Below are 16678 nucleotides of genomic sequence, written 5' to 3' on the forward strand. Positions count from 1 at the left end.
TATGTTACAGCTTCGATACACTGTTTAAATGTGTAGAATACGATTGGTTGTGCACTATTCATTCGAAAAAAGGTACATATAATTTGATAGTTCATCACTTCATGCCGGTATTTTAACTATTTTCGGAATATCTGGAATGCGAAGCAAGATTCCTTCCATATTTCTAGATCCCCTAATGGAATGGAAAGCAGTCGCAGGGCGGACTGTTTCCATGGATATCAAGTAAAGTACATCATTTCCGGATCAGACATCCTAGGTGATTAGGTCATTATTTAACTATAAGACCATTAATAGCGCTCATGTTATCTCTCACTAGCTGATGGAAAGGAATTCAAGAGACAGCATACTAGATACTTTCGCCTACCTTCACCTTATTATTATTGCAAATTCAAGAAGCTATCTAAGCGTAGCATATTACTTTGAAATAAGAGCGAAATTATTAAAAACTTATGAGGCAATAGTAGAATAGAGCAAAGTTAACACTTTTAAGTAAGTTTGTTATTAGTATAAATTTTATATATAACATGCATGCTGAATGGGGTTGTTTCAACATCAATATACAAGGATTTCAAATTCCTGGAATAAGCAATGAAACCTTTTTCAACTAGGGGTCGGGCGAAAAGTAGTACCGCCTGGAATAGAGTTTCTGGTCGAGAAATTGTGGGTTCAAAGGGGATCAGATTCTTATTTGCGGGCAGCCTGATTTTGTAATAGGAGTGGAAACACCCGCAGCTACTTCATTTCCGAAACTTGCGTAATGTATGAAGTGCGCACCCGAAATGAATTTGAGAGGTACATCAAAGCCTTGACTAGGATCAAGATGATCGGTAAAAGCAGGAGAGAATGCATTGATGGAAATCGTTTCCCGAAAAAAAGACAAACATTTTAGCGATACTCAGAATTAACATAATAGTGAAAAACGGTGAGGACTCTTGCCAAATTAGTTTTGAAAACAAGGTCAATTGAAGACTTTAATCGGTATATAGGTGCTCATAAACCTTTGAACAATGACATCGGATTAGCTGAACGATCGTATGTGGTGCAAAGAAACGAACTAGCTGGAAGTCGTCCCTCTTTTGGTTTAATAACGTAGCCAGAAAATTTTGTGCTTGGTTTCGTCCACTTAATGCTTGATGGCATGTAAAATTGTATTTTCGACAAAAGAATCGTTTATCGAGGAGCGGTAAACCTAAAATGGGTGCCATCACCAAGTAAACTCAAATGATTCTTTCAGAGAGCATTGTCTTCACAGGACTGTGAATCGATCTACTACTACTTCTAGTCCCTAGCTGAAATAAAAATTATTTGGCTCTCACTGAGGCAATAATCTTCATTAAAGTGCCAAGAAATATTATGCACCAGCGCAGTTCCAACGAATGGTGACCTCACAACTGACCAGACCTTCCTTTTCCATTCGTATTTATATCAGTTTCTTTTGTCAATACCATGTCCAACTGCATAGAACCTAACAATGCTGGTCATCAGTAACCACGAGCACCCTAGTTTTCGAATTATGTCATTATAAAACTTGGAAGAGCATAGCAGCTATACACGTATACGTCGCCTACCATAGTTAACCCAAAGCTGCCTCTTGCAATCCCGTATACATTAACCACCCGCCGCTCATATTGCAGCTCCCCCGGCTTATTCCCTGGTCCATATATCATTCCAAAGATGCCTGTGGGGATTACCTCGAAAGTGATGAAATTGGCTTGGAATTAATTTAATTTTTCCATCCTAATTTAAATATGGAGGCGGCCAGTTACACCAAGTGGTTCGCCAACTTGCGCTTAAGGTATGGGACAGCCAATCGATGCCTGACGATTGGCAAAGAGGCATTATCTGTCTCATACATAAAAAGGGAGATATCACACAGTGCAGCAATTATAGAGGTATCACATTGTTGAGTACCATCTATAACATATTCTCCACTATCTCGCTAGGCCGGATAGCTCCATACGCCCAGAACATCATTGGCCCATACCAAAGAGGCTTCACTCCAGGCAAATCAACAACAGATCAGATTTTCTTTCGGCGGCAAGCAATGGAAAAACTGTTGGAATATGGACACCGGTTACACCATCTATTCATCGACTTTAAAGCCGCCTATAGTCATAGCCAGGGTAAAACTATACACGGCCATGAGAGAATTCGGTATCCCGACGAAATTGATAAGACTAACTAGGCTGATCCTGACCAATGTGCGAGGCTAGATGAAAGCAGCAGGATCACTCTCAAAACCATTCGACATCAACAACGGTCCACGTCAAGGGGATGCCCTCTTTAATCTGGTCCTCGAGAAAGTGATCCATTATGCTGAGGTAAACGCAATAGGTACGATACTCTTTAAATCCACCCAACTACTGGCCTATGATCACGATATCGACACCATGGGAAAAATGACCCGAGACGTACAAACTGCCTTCATCCAGATCGAAGAGGCGCCGCGAGATCTTGGGCTGCACATCACTGAAGGCAAGACAAAATATATGGTGGCAACGTCAACACCGAAAACCAAACAATCACATCAAACCGCATTGGTAAAACGGGAAGAATAAAGATAGGAGACTAAAATTTTGAGACCACTGATAATTTCTCCTATCTAGGGTCGAAAATCACAACCGATAACAGCTACAATGATGAAATCCGCCTATTTCAGCTTACAAAAACTGTTTCGTTCGAAACGTCTCATCATAGGGTCAAAGCTCTTAATGTACAAGACAATGATCTTGCCACTCCTCATGTATTCCTCCGAGACTTGGGTTCTTAGTAAGAAGAATTGCAAACTCTTGGCCGCGAGAGAAGAATCCTCCGAACAATTTTTGGCCCCCTACATGAGGATGGACATTTCCGTAGCCTATATAACGATGAAATCTATGAGCGATACCATAACCTGAGGCTGTGAATAAAATCCGGCTCAATAGGTTACGGGGGCCGGGTCATTTAATCCGTATGGATGGGGATGATCCAGCCCGAAAAGTCTATAAGGGCAATATCTATGGTAGAAAAAGGAAACGAGGCAGACCCTGTCTGAAATAGAGCGATGGCCTAGGTCAGGATGCCAGACAGCTTTTAGGGATATCGAATTGGTAGACCTCGACCGGGATGTCTGGAGTTCCTTATTAAGGCAGACCTAGACCGAATACCGGTTGTTACGCCGTTGATGATGATGATGCAGCTATTATGTCCTGCCTCCTTCCACAACATGTATTTTGTGTTTGTCTCGGTACTGTGAGCTTATCACTTGCACGGCGTTAAATGTGATGACATCTGACTGTGAGGATGTTCTAAACTGCACCAAGAAGTGAACAGAAACATTAGAACATGAAATATTAGAAGGAAGAAAATGCAATACGTCATGGACTTTCCCTCTCCCGATGGTGCCATCGAAGTTACTGAGTTGTTCGGGCAATAAACGCCGCCGACTAGTAAATTTTTTATTTGCTTTCGCCACTTCTGTCATCCACACAATTAATATCGAAGGTTGAATTTTAGGACACATTCATCCACAATTCCCCGGACCTAAACGAAGTAAGATGGTGGAACTCTAAAGAGTACTCTTCTCCCTCGTGTGGCAATGTGCTCTTCTACTCTGGAGAGTGAAAGCAGACGCGAATGACTGATGACTATCGCAAGGCGCGATCTCTTCACTTCGTAGCCTATTTCTGACAAACTTTTAACTGCAAGATTTCAGTCCAGGTTGAAGAGCATCACAATTGTACATTGCACCAACGAAAACTTCCAATATAGTATATCCACAAAAATGCTATGCAGGTCTTCGGCCACGTCCCGAAAGTGCGCCATAAAATCTGACTGAGTTGCGAAATCATGGAAATGGATTGATGAACGGAAAGGATTGAAGGTTCTATTGACCTCTGCGACTGATGGCCGGCACGACGTCAGTTCGGTGAACGGCGAACTCCGATACCGTGCGAAATCCCAAGAAGTTCCGTGTAATGGACGCCGTGACAAAAAGGAATTTGTTTTTACGCTGGTCAGGGAAACGGAAGGTGTCGCAGAAGGCAATGATTTCAGAAATGTGTACCGTATCACGAAAGAGCTTGCATGTGGTCGCAAATCTTTCGATGATCTTGTCAAGGATGCTAACGGTCGACCCCTCATCCACGATAACGAACAGCTAAAGAGGTGGAAAGAACACTTCACCACGGTACTTAGCCGTATAATATCTGGTGAAATTCCTCATCTTGTGGATGAAATAACTACTCACCGGAACATACATATACGGATTGTTCCTCCAAGCAGAAGAAAAAACATTTCGGCGATCAATACAACCAGAATGCCTGGCTTGACAGTCTTCCCGTAGAATTGTTCATCGTTACACCTGAAGTTTCTACAGATTTGCTGACTCCACTCGTACGGAAATATTGGGAATCCGAGAACATTTCCAGAGAGTGGAAAAAGAGGATGTTAGATAAGATTCCAAAGAAGGGTAATCATTTTGAGTATGACAACTCGAGGGGTATCTGCGTGCTCGCTGCTGTTACAAAGATTGTAGATAAAATAGTCCTGTAACGCATCAAAAATTATCTCGAAAGCTTGATCGACAGAAAGCAGGCTGGTTTCCACTCCCCATTCTCCTGCATTCAGCACTCTACGGATCATCATTAAACAGTACACAGAGTTTAGATCTCCGCTTTATCTGCGCTTCATTGATTTCGATTGATTGCAGCACAAAGCGGTCGTACGGAAGGACGCGATTCAAATCTCACCGGTCGCCAAGATGGCCGACGAATAGATTTCTCAGGAAGTACTTGGCGCAGAATATTAGAGAAGTGCGAGTTTTTTAAAAAGTTATGGAAGGAGTTAAAGCGCATTTCAGCTAACCATGTACAATGGCACGTAGGTATGATTGACGCTCTATGCTTACCAAGGGATCAATGACAACCATTTATAAGATTGGCGAAGATAACGTTAATAAATCTCCCCCACCAATCTCTGAAACTACGTCAACCGAACAGTTTAATATACAATATATAAAAATCCCATGAGACTCTGAACAATAGGATCGCCAAGACAATCATTCTTGAGACGCTTTTATAAGAAAGCAAACTCACTGAAAGCAACTTCGAAATTGTAGTAGATGCTGATTAAATAGCATAGCCAGTAACTTGACAACCTACGCCTCCAGATTGAAAAACACAGAAAGCAAAGAAGAAGCGTGGATAGGTGGCATCGCGGAAACTCTAACTAGCAAAGTAAGTCAAGCATTTACGAGTATAATTCACTCTAAATTATATTTAAAATTCTACCTCCTTGATCAGAGGTTTTGCAAAGCGTTCTTAAGCTACAGAATTGAAACAGGGAAAGCCTTGAGGCGTTGACCACACACAGTTTACTGAATATGCATATCAATAATAGAGTCTATTTCCAAGTATTCAGTCATCATCTGAGGGAACATTTTAGTAACAACAAAGAACCTGCTGGCGCAAATTGAATGCTGTGAATCCTGAATCCTCTTTAATTAAATTTGAAAGGAAGTTTAAAGCAACTAACAACATATCTACACTAGGTGCCGTTGCTAAGACGCGGAACCCCTATACATTTAACGTATTATGTGAAATCATCATCACCAAACCGCCACTTCGAAGCGCCAATTTTTGGCGAAGATTTTTATAAGTTCGAACATTGTGCTGGTAGCACTTAACTGGTGCAGCAGATACTCACCTGCAGACTATTCACCCACACCACCAATCAATAAATAGGATCCTAAATCATTTAGGATCCAATTTATTGATTGGTTTGTACTCCTCGGATCAGAGAATGTTAATTGAGGGATGAGGCAGCGGAAATCAGATGATCACACAAGGTGTGTCTCTTGTTGTCAACACCGAGCAAAGATATAGGAGACAGCCTGATTAAAGGTACGAAGAACGGCCAAAACTGGACAAACTTCCGCAAAATGCCCCATTGAACGGAAATTTAAAAATACGCTCAAAGTATTCCCCGCTTGTCGGGAAAGAAGAAAAAAATGGTAAAAAAAAGTTGCTTTTAATTTTGAAACTTTATACTGAGACGTTCCGCCCCGCAAAAGGATGGACGTCACGTGTAAGACCTTTAGCTATCGAAAACGGCTAATAATTGGTTCCTGAAATGCGTTCCTCGATTTCTCCAGCGGAAATGGAAATTCCGGCGATATAGGCCGCCGCAGTGTGGACCTAAGCGAATTAAGATTTTGGGACTCTGAAAAGTACACTTTTCTCCCTTTGAAAGACTTTGCTTTTGTACTTTGGAAAACCTAACAGTAGTGAAAGCGAATACAGTGTTGGACTGTTACTTGTGAAAGAAGCCGGTTTCTGGCAATATTTGGCTACAAGATTCCGATCGAAGTTAAGAAGTACCATAATTGTGCAGCGCTAGATTCCAAAGGTTCCTTTATAGAAGGGATGCATACTTTCTAGAAGTGACATCATGGTCATAATGGGTGATCTGAATACCAAGATGGGCTCTGATAATAACTTGCTTTGGCATATAATGTGGGAACATGGTCTTGATGACCGCATCATCAACGGTGAATGGTTTCTAAACTTATGCAACTTTCACCACCTCGTCATTGCTGACGTACTGTCTAAAATAAGGTCAGTTTCAACCGACCGGCTACGAACCATGTTGCGATTAGCACCATCTGTGCCAGTACTGCAGGCAAGCGCAACAAAGCCGCCGGCCTGCACGGTGCACTTCCAGTTTTTATAAAGCTGTCACTTTCATTTATTCGTAAATCCTGAGAATCCGAAATCCTCAACGGTGAGTGGAAGGAGGGGATGATTGTTAAGATACCAATAAAAAGCACCTATCTTAATCGCAACCGTTGCAGTGGTCCGGAGGAACTTATAGCTATTATCAGAACAACATATATCATGTGATACATCGAGGTAAAATATCGTAGAAATTTACAGTCTAAAGCGAAATCCGCCTAGCTTTCAAAAATGTCCTTCTTGTTATCAATGACGTCTTTATGCTGTGCTAGCTATAGGGTGCGAAAGGGTTCAAAGCATGATATCGTTTTTCGCCAAACTGTTATAATCACGTCCGACTTTATTTATTAATAAAATAAAATTGATTTATTAATAAAATGAAATTGATAATTGAAGAATTAACAAATAAACAATAATAATATAATCACGTCGGACCGCTCTACACGGCTATTAGTCTCTTAAATAAAATTGCATAATTAATTGTGTACACTTTTCAAATAAAAACCTCGGAAAGGAAGTGCCGAACCGCCGGGTCTCGTGTTAGGCCGCCAATGGTATCCATCTAGGCCTGCCTTAGTAAGAAACTACAAATATACTTGTTTTTCATCGAGGTCCAGCAATTCAATATTCGAGAAAGCTGTCTAGCACCCTAGACTATGTTATCACTCCATCCAAGGCACCGTCCGCCACGTTTTTTTTACTATAGACATTTCCATTACAGGATTTCCGGGTTGTATCTTTTCTGCCACTTAGAGGGCGAATTCATAGAGGGGGCCAACATTTCTTCTTCTTCTCTCGAACGCGACTAAGAATTTGCAATTTTTCTTATTAAGAACCCAAGCATCCAAGGAGTACAAGATGACTGACGAAACCATTGTAATATCAAACGGAACAGTTTTTAAGGATTTGTGATATTTGTTCGCAAACGGCTGGAGCTATTGTTATCAAATAATATGTGGTCTCTGAACGCTACATGTGAAATGAGTTTTATGTTAGATCTAAGTGAAGGCTCTCCATATATGCAAAAGTGGGGAAGAACATTTTTTGTGGCGTATCAAATGAAGGTTTGAAGGTAATCCAACTATCATTAACAAACTTATAGAATGTCAAAATTCTGTATTTCACGTGAACTTATAGCCTTCTAAGACTTGTATGACGTCATCATCATATACAGTGAACTCATATGAACGGCGAAGTTGGAGTTATAAGCTTTTAGCTATGTAGAAGTTGAAAAACGTACATAAAAAGTTCCTCATACAAGATGAACACAAAACCTTTATACCCAAAGCGTCCAGCTTCCTGACTTATTTTAGGTTCTGTTGGCTGCCAACGAAGGTTTCGTCGTCACATCTGTTATCTGTTGCGATTTTAGTCCCTAGATAGAAGAAATTATCAACGGTTTTAAAGTTGATCAGTGCCATTTGATGTTGTTGTTCCTTGTATTGAATCTGTAGCCCAAGATCTCGCGACGACAATCGACTGCTTAATTTAGATGGAGGCATGTCGTCAGCATAGACAGAGGATGGTGCCTCTCACATTTATATTAACATCACGGATCACTTTTGACAAGGTCAAATTGAAAAGAATGCGGGATGGAGCATCCTCTCCTTTCAGACCGTTTTTGATGATGAAAGGTCTCGAGAGTGATTCTCCTCCTTTGATTGACCTCGCACATTGGTCAGTCTTACCAATTTAATTGACATACCGAATTCTCTTATGGAGCAAAGCCTATTTGGTATGGGACTTTACTTTACTGACTATAGCTCATGAAGAGCCCAGAAGAGGAGCTGATGCTATCCCGTTATTACTTATTGTTTACAATTTATTATGGTAAGCTCCGTCTATGTGGAAGAAAGAGAAAACGACTAGTTCGCCTTTCTCAGACCCAAGACGCAGGTACCTTATTTGTGCCCTTTTTAATGGAGTATCTGCTGTCAAGAGAATCTACAAATAGAGTAGGCATGAAACGGTCTAAATAGACTTACGGATAATTAGAAATGCGACTACCAACATTTTTCTAACCTAATTCATACCAAAGAGACCTCACTCCAGGCAAATAAGCAACAAATCAGATTTTCTCCCTGGGGCAATCGATGGGAAAGCTGTTAGAATATGGCCATCAATTGCATCATTTTTTAATCAACTCCAAAGCCGCCTATGATGGCATGGACAGGGTAAAACTGTATACGCGATGAGAGAATTCGGCGTCCAAAACAAATCAATAAAACTCACTAGGCTGACCCTGGGAAATGTACCAGGCCAGACAAAGGCGGCAAGATCACTCTCGAGACCATTTATAATCGACAAAGATCTAAGACAAGGGATACCCTATCATGCATTCTTTTTAGTTTGGTCCTGGAAAAAGTGGTCCGTGATGATCATGTAAATGCGAGAGGCGTCATCCTCTTCTTTTTTTAAATAAGTAAAATTAATCATTTTAAATGTTAATTGTTGGATATAATTGATGCCAGGATGGGAATTACGAATTTGAGAAGGGTAATTGGGAAAGCTAAGACATGTTGAAACGGAAGGAAACCGTTATGACATCAACCCTATTGTCAAACCATGCATGCCATTACACCAATGCCTTTCGTTTCTCGGTACTTTTCCGACATTGTTGGCAAAAGTATACTTTAATAGATCTTATGATCCAAACCCCCCCCCCCCGCAGGAAAATTCCTGACAACATGCGTTATCTACTATTGTGAACTTTTGCCAACTATAGGAGCAGAACAAAATATTAGAAAAAAATAGCCATTATTCAATTCCTCGTAACTTGCAACCTGTTCCTAAGAATTAAGGATATTAATCCAATTAATCCAATGGCTTAAAACTCCAGGGATCACAATCATCCATAAATGCAGGAAATGTCCAAAGTCGTAATCTGCTACCAAACTTCCCCGAAAGATCTTTCGAATTACTAATAACTATGGTATTTAAAGGCGGCAACGTCATTCAAAGCACGCACTCCCATTTTCCAGTTCCATCGCTGCAACTACAGAACTATTAACTGTAGACGTGTTGTCTTTTAAAATGTCTTTCGGAATGTAGCGGACTCCTTTGAATTGCGGCAAGTGTTCTTCTGTTGCTATCCATTTCTAACAACAAACTTGCCCTGCAATGAAGACTAAGATACGTATCTTGGAATGCATCTATATATCATAAATAGAGTTCTTTAAGAACAAACCTGCCACCTGTCTAAACTTGTAGAGTATCTTTGCTTTCTTCGACATCCTCTGTTCAAAGCGCAATATTTAAAATTCTCTCACAGAATCTGTTTTACTCGGAGTCTCCTACAATACGCATAGAAGACACGTCCCCATGAGAAATGCTAGTATAATTCCAAGAAAGCGAATTTAAAATTTTATGGAGTCATTCACAAGGAAGTACTGTAGAGTATGTATTCAGTTTGGTATGTGTTCTAGAAACTATCCATTTTTACGTTGATTCAGATATTTTATTTAGGATCTTGTTTACTCATCCCCTTGAAGACCCCATCAAATCAATAAAAGTTATAACAATCTCTTGTGCTTTGATCTACATATGCCTTTTCAGTTTATTATACGTCCGAGCAGAATCCAATTTATTTACGTTAAAAGGAAATGGAAGAAAGTTATATTCAATTTTTTTCAGTCCACGGAATCACATTAACGTACTGTGCGGGCTTTGCTTCCCAGGAAAGTGAAATCATCCCCATCAAATCTAGTGAAGCCAACGAACATGACATTCTCCCAACAGAATTGTTTTCTGAATCCTTTGTGGTTTTTAAAAATCTGCTCCCCATCTTCTTTCATGCTATTCACCCTCAAATTTCTGGGAAGCTGAAAACTTTCCCAAGTACATAATGGAAAAATGGGGTGATTATTGAAATGTCAAAAAAGGGTCTGTGCCCAGTGCAAGGATTGGATAGGAAATCGATTGTTCTCGATTGTCGCGAAAATAATAGCTTAAATTATACCGGAATATATCGACGAATACCTCTGCAGTTTTACAAGCAAGAAACGGTTGCTTATCTGGCTTAAATCCTCCTGCGCTGACCATGGGAATTTAGATACTCGTGTTGATATATAGTTGCCACTTACCCCCTGGTGGAGTATAGCGCGTCAACCACACCTATGCGCATCGTTCGCAGTTACCTGAAATACGCTTCAGCTCCCCCACGACTTTCCGAAACGCCAACGCTCCTCCTCTACTGTACTGCACCAAGTGCCCTTGGTACGACCCACTCATCGGCCATCTTGTGAGAGTGGATTCCACTGTATGGAGTAGCCAGAAATGCAATTCTCGGTTCTCCTTAACGTGTGGCCTATCCACTGTCTCCTCCGCCTTCCGATCACAGTGCGTACGCTAGACCTGTGCGTCAAACAAGTTCTTCATTTGAGATAATATAAGACTAGCGCATTCCGATGATACGTCGTAGACAGGTGTTGATGAAGGCTTGGAGCTTTTGAGTAATAGTAGAGTTCAGATTCCGCGTGCTACTCCCATATAGCAATACAGAGACAATACTAACAGAGAACAGTCTTAACTTGATCTTGGTGTTGAGATAACTGCATTTCCAAATTTTAGACAAGGCAGCGAAAGCGGATCTAGTGCTGCTAATGCGTTGGGCAACATCAAGTTTGGTGCCACGGTCAGGAAAAACTAAGCTTCCAAGATGTGCAAATTATTCGGTGCCTTCGATGCTCTGCCCATTAAAGCAGATAGCGAGAGTCCGATGACCCATGACCTAGTGAGTCAGCAAACAAATGTCGTCAGCATAGTCGATGTGTCTAAGGAAAGATGTCGTAGTTCATTGAATTCCACCACGTTTTCCAGAAAAAGCAGCATGAAGAACCACGTCGATAATAAGAAGAAATAATATCGGTGACAGGATGCAATACTAGTGGACTCCACTTTGAACCTAAAAATCCTCCGCGATTTTCCCTCGGTGCAGCAAACCATCATATGTCGCTCCGTCACGGTATACATTTCTGAAATCATTGCGTTCTGCTGCATCCTCCACTTCCCTGACCAGCGCAATAGTAATTTTTCTGTTGTCGTAGTTGCAGCACCTCACACCCACCGTCACTCGTAGCAGTCAAAAGAGCCTTTAACCCCTTCCGTTCATCGATTCGCCTTCTTGATTCCGCAGTCAGCCAGATGTTATGGCGCACCTTCGGGACGTAGCCGATGACCTGCATAGCACCCAACAAAAGAGCATTTTTGATGGCAGCCCAATGCTCAACGATATTCTCAGACAGGTTACTCAGTATATCTGCCGTCTGATCAGCAAGATGAATATTCCACTGTCGTGTGACTACTGGACCATACAAGCGGTCGATGTTAAGCTTGGAAGGTTGCATCTCTCCAACGTTGCGAGAAGTGGCGGACACAACAAGCAACCCAACGTAAGCGTGATACCTTTCAACGCCTTTTTTGTTATGCACATCCAAGAGAAAACTCAAAGTGGTCGATCTGATTGATCGTACGGTTTCGCCTAGTTGAAACCCAACTGTCCTGTTCTGTGACCATGTGCTCGACCAACGTGCCTCCAATGACAAGGCGGTGGATATTGCAGAAATCCCCGAACCTCCCACTATTACAGTTGCGGTTTCCAAGACCGTGTTTCCCCGCCACATGTCTGACCAAGGTGCTGTCAGATCCCATCTTGGCATGAGATCACCCATCACGATCACAATGTCACCTTTAGGAAATCTCCCCTGAACTGCGTTTAATTCCTGCATTATATTGGAAGTCTTCGTTGCTGCATACCATTATACAGTTGTGATGCTCCTTAACCTGGACCGGAATCTTGCAGTCAATGCAACTAGCTCCCAGGTCTTGTACGCGCCTTGCAGTTGCCGTCAGGATCAACCCGACCCTAGATTTGCGTCTACTACCACTTGGCTCTCCAGAGTAGAAAAGCATATTGCCGCAAGAGGAAGAGGAGTACTCTCCAGAATCCCACCATCTTACTTCGCTTAGGCCCAAAATGACCAGTTTCGACCGGAACAGTTTTTGTAATCTGAAATAGGCTCTGTTGGCTGCCAACAACCTTGCGCGGATTTCATCATCGTAGCTGTTATCGGTTGTGATTTTCGACCTTAGATAGGAGAAATTATAAACAGTCTCAAAGTTTTAGTCTCCTATCTTTATTCTTCCCGTTTGACCAATGCGGTTTGATGTTGTTGGTTGATTGGTTTTCAGTGCTGACGTTCCCACCATATAGTTTGTCTTGCCTTCATTGATGTGCAGCCCAAGATCTCGCGCCGATAGCTGCCTGCTCGATCTGGATGACGGCACTTTGTACGTCTCGGGTGGTTCTTCCCATGATGTCGATATCGTCAGCATAGGCCAGTAGTTGGGTGGACTTAAAGAGGATCGCACCTCTGGCATTTACCTCAGCATCACGGATCACTTTCTCGAGGGCCAGGTTAAAGAGGACGCATGATAGGGCATCCCCTTGATTTAGACCGTTGTTGATGTCGAATGGTCTTGGGAGTGATCCTGCTGCTTTTATCTGACCCCGCACATTGGTCAGGGTCAGCCTAGTCAGTCTTATTAATTTCGTCGGGATATCGAATTCTCTCATGGCCGTGTACAGTTTTACTCTGGCTATGCTATCATAGGCGGCTTTAAAGTCGATGAATAGACGGTGCAACTGGTGTCCATATTCCAACAGTTTTTCCATCGCTGGCGCACTGAGAAAATCTGATCTGTTGCTGATTTGCCTGGAGTGAAGCCTCTTTGGTATGGGCCAATGATGTTCTGGGCGTATGGGGCTATCCGGCCTAGCAAGATAGCGAAGAATATCTTATAGATGGTACTCAGCAACGTGATACCTCTATAATTGCTGCACTGTGTGATATCTCACTTTTTATATATAAGACAGATAATGCCACGTTGATATTAATAATATATGGGGAAAATTCCCATATATGTCTTTCTTCAGTTCTTCAAAAAACATTCCAAAAAAGCGAAGAAAACGGCCTTCACACCGGATGGCCCCTTTGAAGAAAGGCTTTCCATACATACGAAAAGGAGGTACAAAAAATCATTTGCTTCTGGAACATGTTCGTCCACATCCACCTCCATTTACCCACCTGGTTATTGCTTTTAACGTTTGCGGATTCTGCATTCGGAGTATGCTTTCTTTTTACTACGAATGGATTTAATTCAAGGAATCGTTTGGAAGGAGTTATTCTTTCCAATCGCTTCTTTGATTTTCTCGTACCTCCTTCCAGTCTCTGTTAACAATATCAATTACACTTCTCATTTATTGGTGGATGGAATGTCTTCTTTGTTTTTTTTTTAATGCGAATTGCCTCCTTCTGTAATTACTTTCAAATCTACTTCCAGTGGCGTTTGCGACACTGCATTCACTGACCTTTGATTTTGAGCTTGCACTGGATGATCCCCTTCTGGAGGGATTATTTGGTTTACCATTACTGGTATTTCCGATATTATTAATGTTATTTGTTGGGTCCCTACTAATAGCGTTATCAATGATCAAGTATATAGGCACTACTAAGTAGTGAGGCCATGTGTTAGCGCGGCTTCTTAGGTTTATTTTCAGAATCGCCTTCCCCTAGCTTTTCCTACCTGCAGGCAGGTATTGCATAGGCCTTGTTTGCTGCGCGCAACCTCTCTCGTTGGCTTCAGGTGCATTAACCAGGACTTGGTAGCAGGGCTGTAGTGGTAAGCCAGACTGCATTTCCCAGATGTTATTGTTGTTGTTTATATAAACGTGTGCATGGGGAGGTGTGTTGTCGACACGGTTATTCAACGAGCTTGGAGAATAAGACCTCTCCTTCCTCAAATGCTCCCCACTTCATCAATCTCATACCCGAACTTAAATAACTGAATTATCTTATGCCTACAAGGTGCGTTCTATAAATTTTAAGATTATTCTTCAAAAACAATTTTTAAAAATGCAAAAAAATTTGAGAGGGTGATTATTATTCAAAATAACCTCGGTCAGCACCAATTCACTCATTGGCACAATATTGTAGCTTATCCATCGCTTTCTTAAACTCGGAAAGGCTTTCAACTTGGCTGTTAAGGATGTTTGGATATCCTTAATCGTTTCATAATGGGTTCCCTTCATCTCCAATTTCAACCTTGGAATGGTAAAGTAGTATAAGGGTCTTAAATCCGGAAAGTAGGAGGAATGGCTCAACTGAGTTACACCTTTTTTAGTCAATAACTGCTGAATAACAGTAGCCGTAGGCAAGGAGGAAAAATTTACGGGCTTTCCATAATTCGGGACAAAATCGTGGTGAGTGATCCCTTTGGTTCCAAAAAAAAACGTGCATTGTCTTCACTTTCGACTTTTGAAACCGAAATTTTTGAAGGCGGCGTGTTCAGATCATAAGCGAAGCACCAGCTCTCGTTACCCGGTATTATCAAATCCAAAAAAAAGGGTCATTTGCGTTTATTTTGAGCAGATCTTCGGCGCGAGCAAAGCGCTGTTCCTTTTGTTCGACAGTTAATGCATGCGGCACAAAACGCGCGCACATTTTTCTTTTCTTCAAGTCTTCACGCAATATGCGTTGAATGATGTTTTTTGGTATCCCCGTTTTCTCCTCTATCAACCTGCACGAACATCGACGATTGGCTTTCAAAACATCTACTACACGAAATCCCCATTAAATTCATCCTAGCACCACGAAATTTTATTGTGATGTATATAATATAATGTGAAGCATGATCTTACCAAGTTTGGTGGAAATCGCACTATTACTAACAAAGTTATAATACGTCAAAATTGTTGCTTCTTTGAAGACTATGAATGTCAATATCACCCGAAAGTGGATACTCTCACATAATATATGGATATATTACGTGCTACGCACTAAGAAATACACAAAACCTTTCGTACCTGAAGCATCCAGCTTCCGGTTTCCCAACTTGTTAAATGGCATAATAGAAAAGCATATTCGTTACAGAAATGAGCTGAAACTTGGCATGCAGGGAAGGGAATCGTTAATCAAAAAACTTCAATAAATTTCATGATGGCCGCGCCTTCGTGCCACTCTACTGCTTTTTTTCTTTGAAGCGTAGTCTCAAAACTTATGGGACGCACCTTGTAGATTATTTAATTTAATCCTTGTTTCCAACTATCAAGTATCCTCCAATGGTACTACTGTAGAAGTGTTGCGGTTATAAATATAAGAATGAGATTGTGTTGTAAATTACATAATCAGTTATGTCCTTTTAATTTAAAATGACAATAGACCGATGAATTCAAAACCTGAAAATAAATTGAATATTATATCATTTCGTGCTATTCTTCAACGCATCACTGCTTCAGAGTGCTGACGACTTTTCCAATAAATTGAGCCACAAATTCCTGCAATTGTCTGTACCTGATTAACATCGTTTCAAAATCTGATTTAAATCGTTTCTTACGAATCATTCCCATGAAAAACGTACATTAACATGATATAAGCACCATTGCCCTCATGAATTAAAAACAGTACTTCGCCTTTTCAATGGTGTTCGAAATTCTCATGAAAATCGTAAAATAGCTTAAAAGATACAATTTATTTTATAGTCCCCACTTTAAGCCTATAAATTCACGTCAAGAATTTAGGAACGCGATATAAAACCTCAAACATGTCATTAATATTCAATTCGGCTTGGAAGACACGTTAGAAACGTGTTCTTTCAGTATTTGACTTACCACAAAGGACTCACTCTGAGAAAGAATTCGCTAGGTATATACACTCATACATATGTACATTAGTCAATTCAATTTTTTACTGGGAAAATTTCGCAGAAATTTGGGTGAGATCGTATCCCCGGGGAGCATGTTTCAAGCCCAATTTCAGGTTTTGAAGTTTGATTATCGTGAAACGTTTAGATAATACAATTTGGCCATACAACGATGACAAGGTTTTTTATTTGAGAAGACCGCAGAACATAGAGGAAGAATAATCCGGCTAATAAATGTGGCGAAGGCCGTATGTTTTCGCAGCTTC

General features: G+C 41.1%; 1 protein-coding gene across 3 annotated transcripts in view; it reads left to right on the forward strand.

Annotated features, from left to right (window-relative positions):
- Nucleotides 1-16678, forward strand: part of LOC119657701 — a 174194-nt gene that overhangs the window by 146092 nt on the left and 11424 nt on the right. The window lies entirely within an intron of this gene.

Source organism: Hermetia illucens, chromosome 5 (genome assembly GCF_905115235.1).
Source record: "Hermetia illucens chromosome 5, iHerIll2.2.curated.20191125, whole genome shotgun sequence".
Taxonomy (NCBI): domain Eukaryota; kingdom Metazoa; phylum Arthropoda; class Insecta; order Diptera; family Stratiomyidae; genus Hermetia; species Hermetia illucens.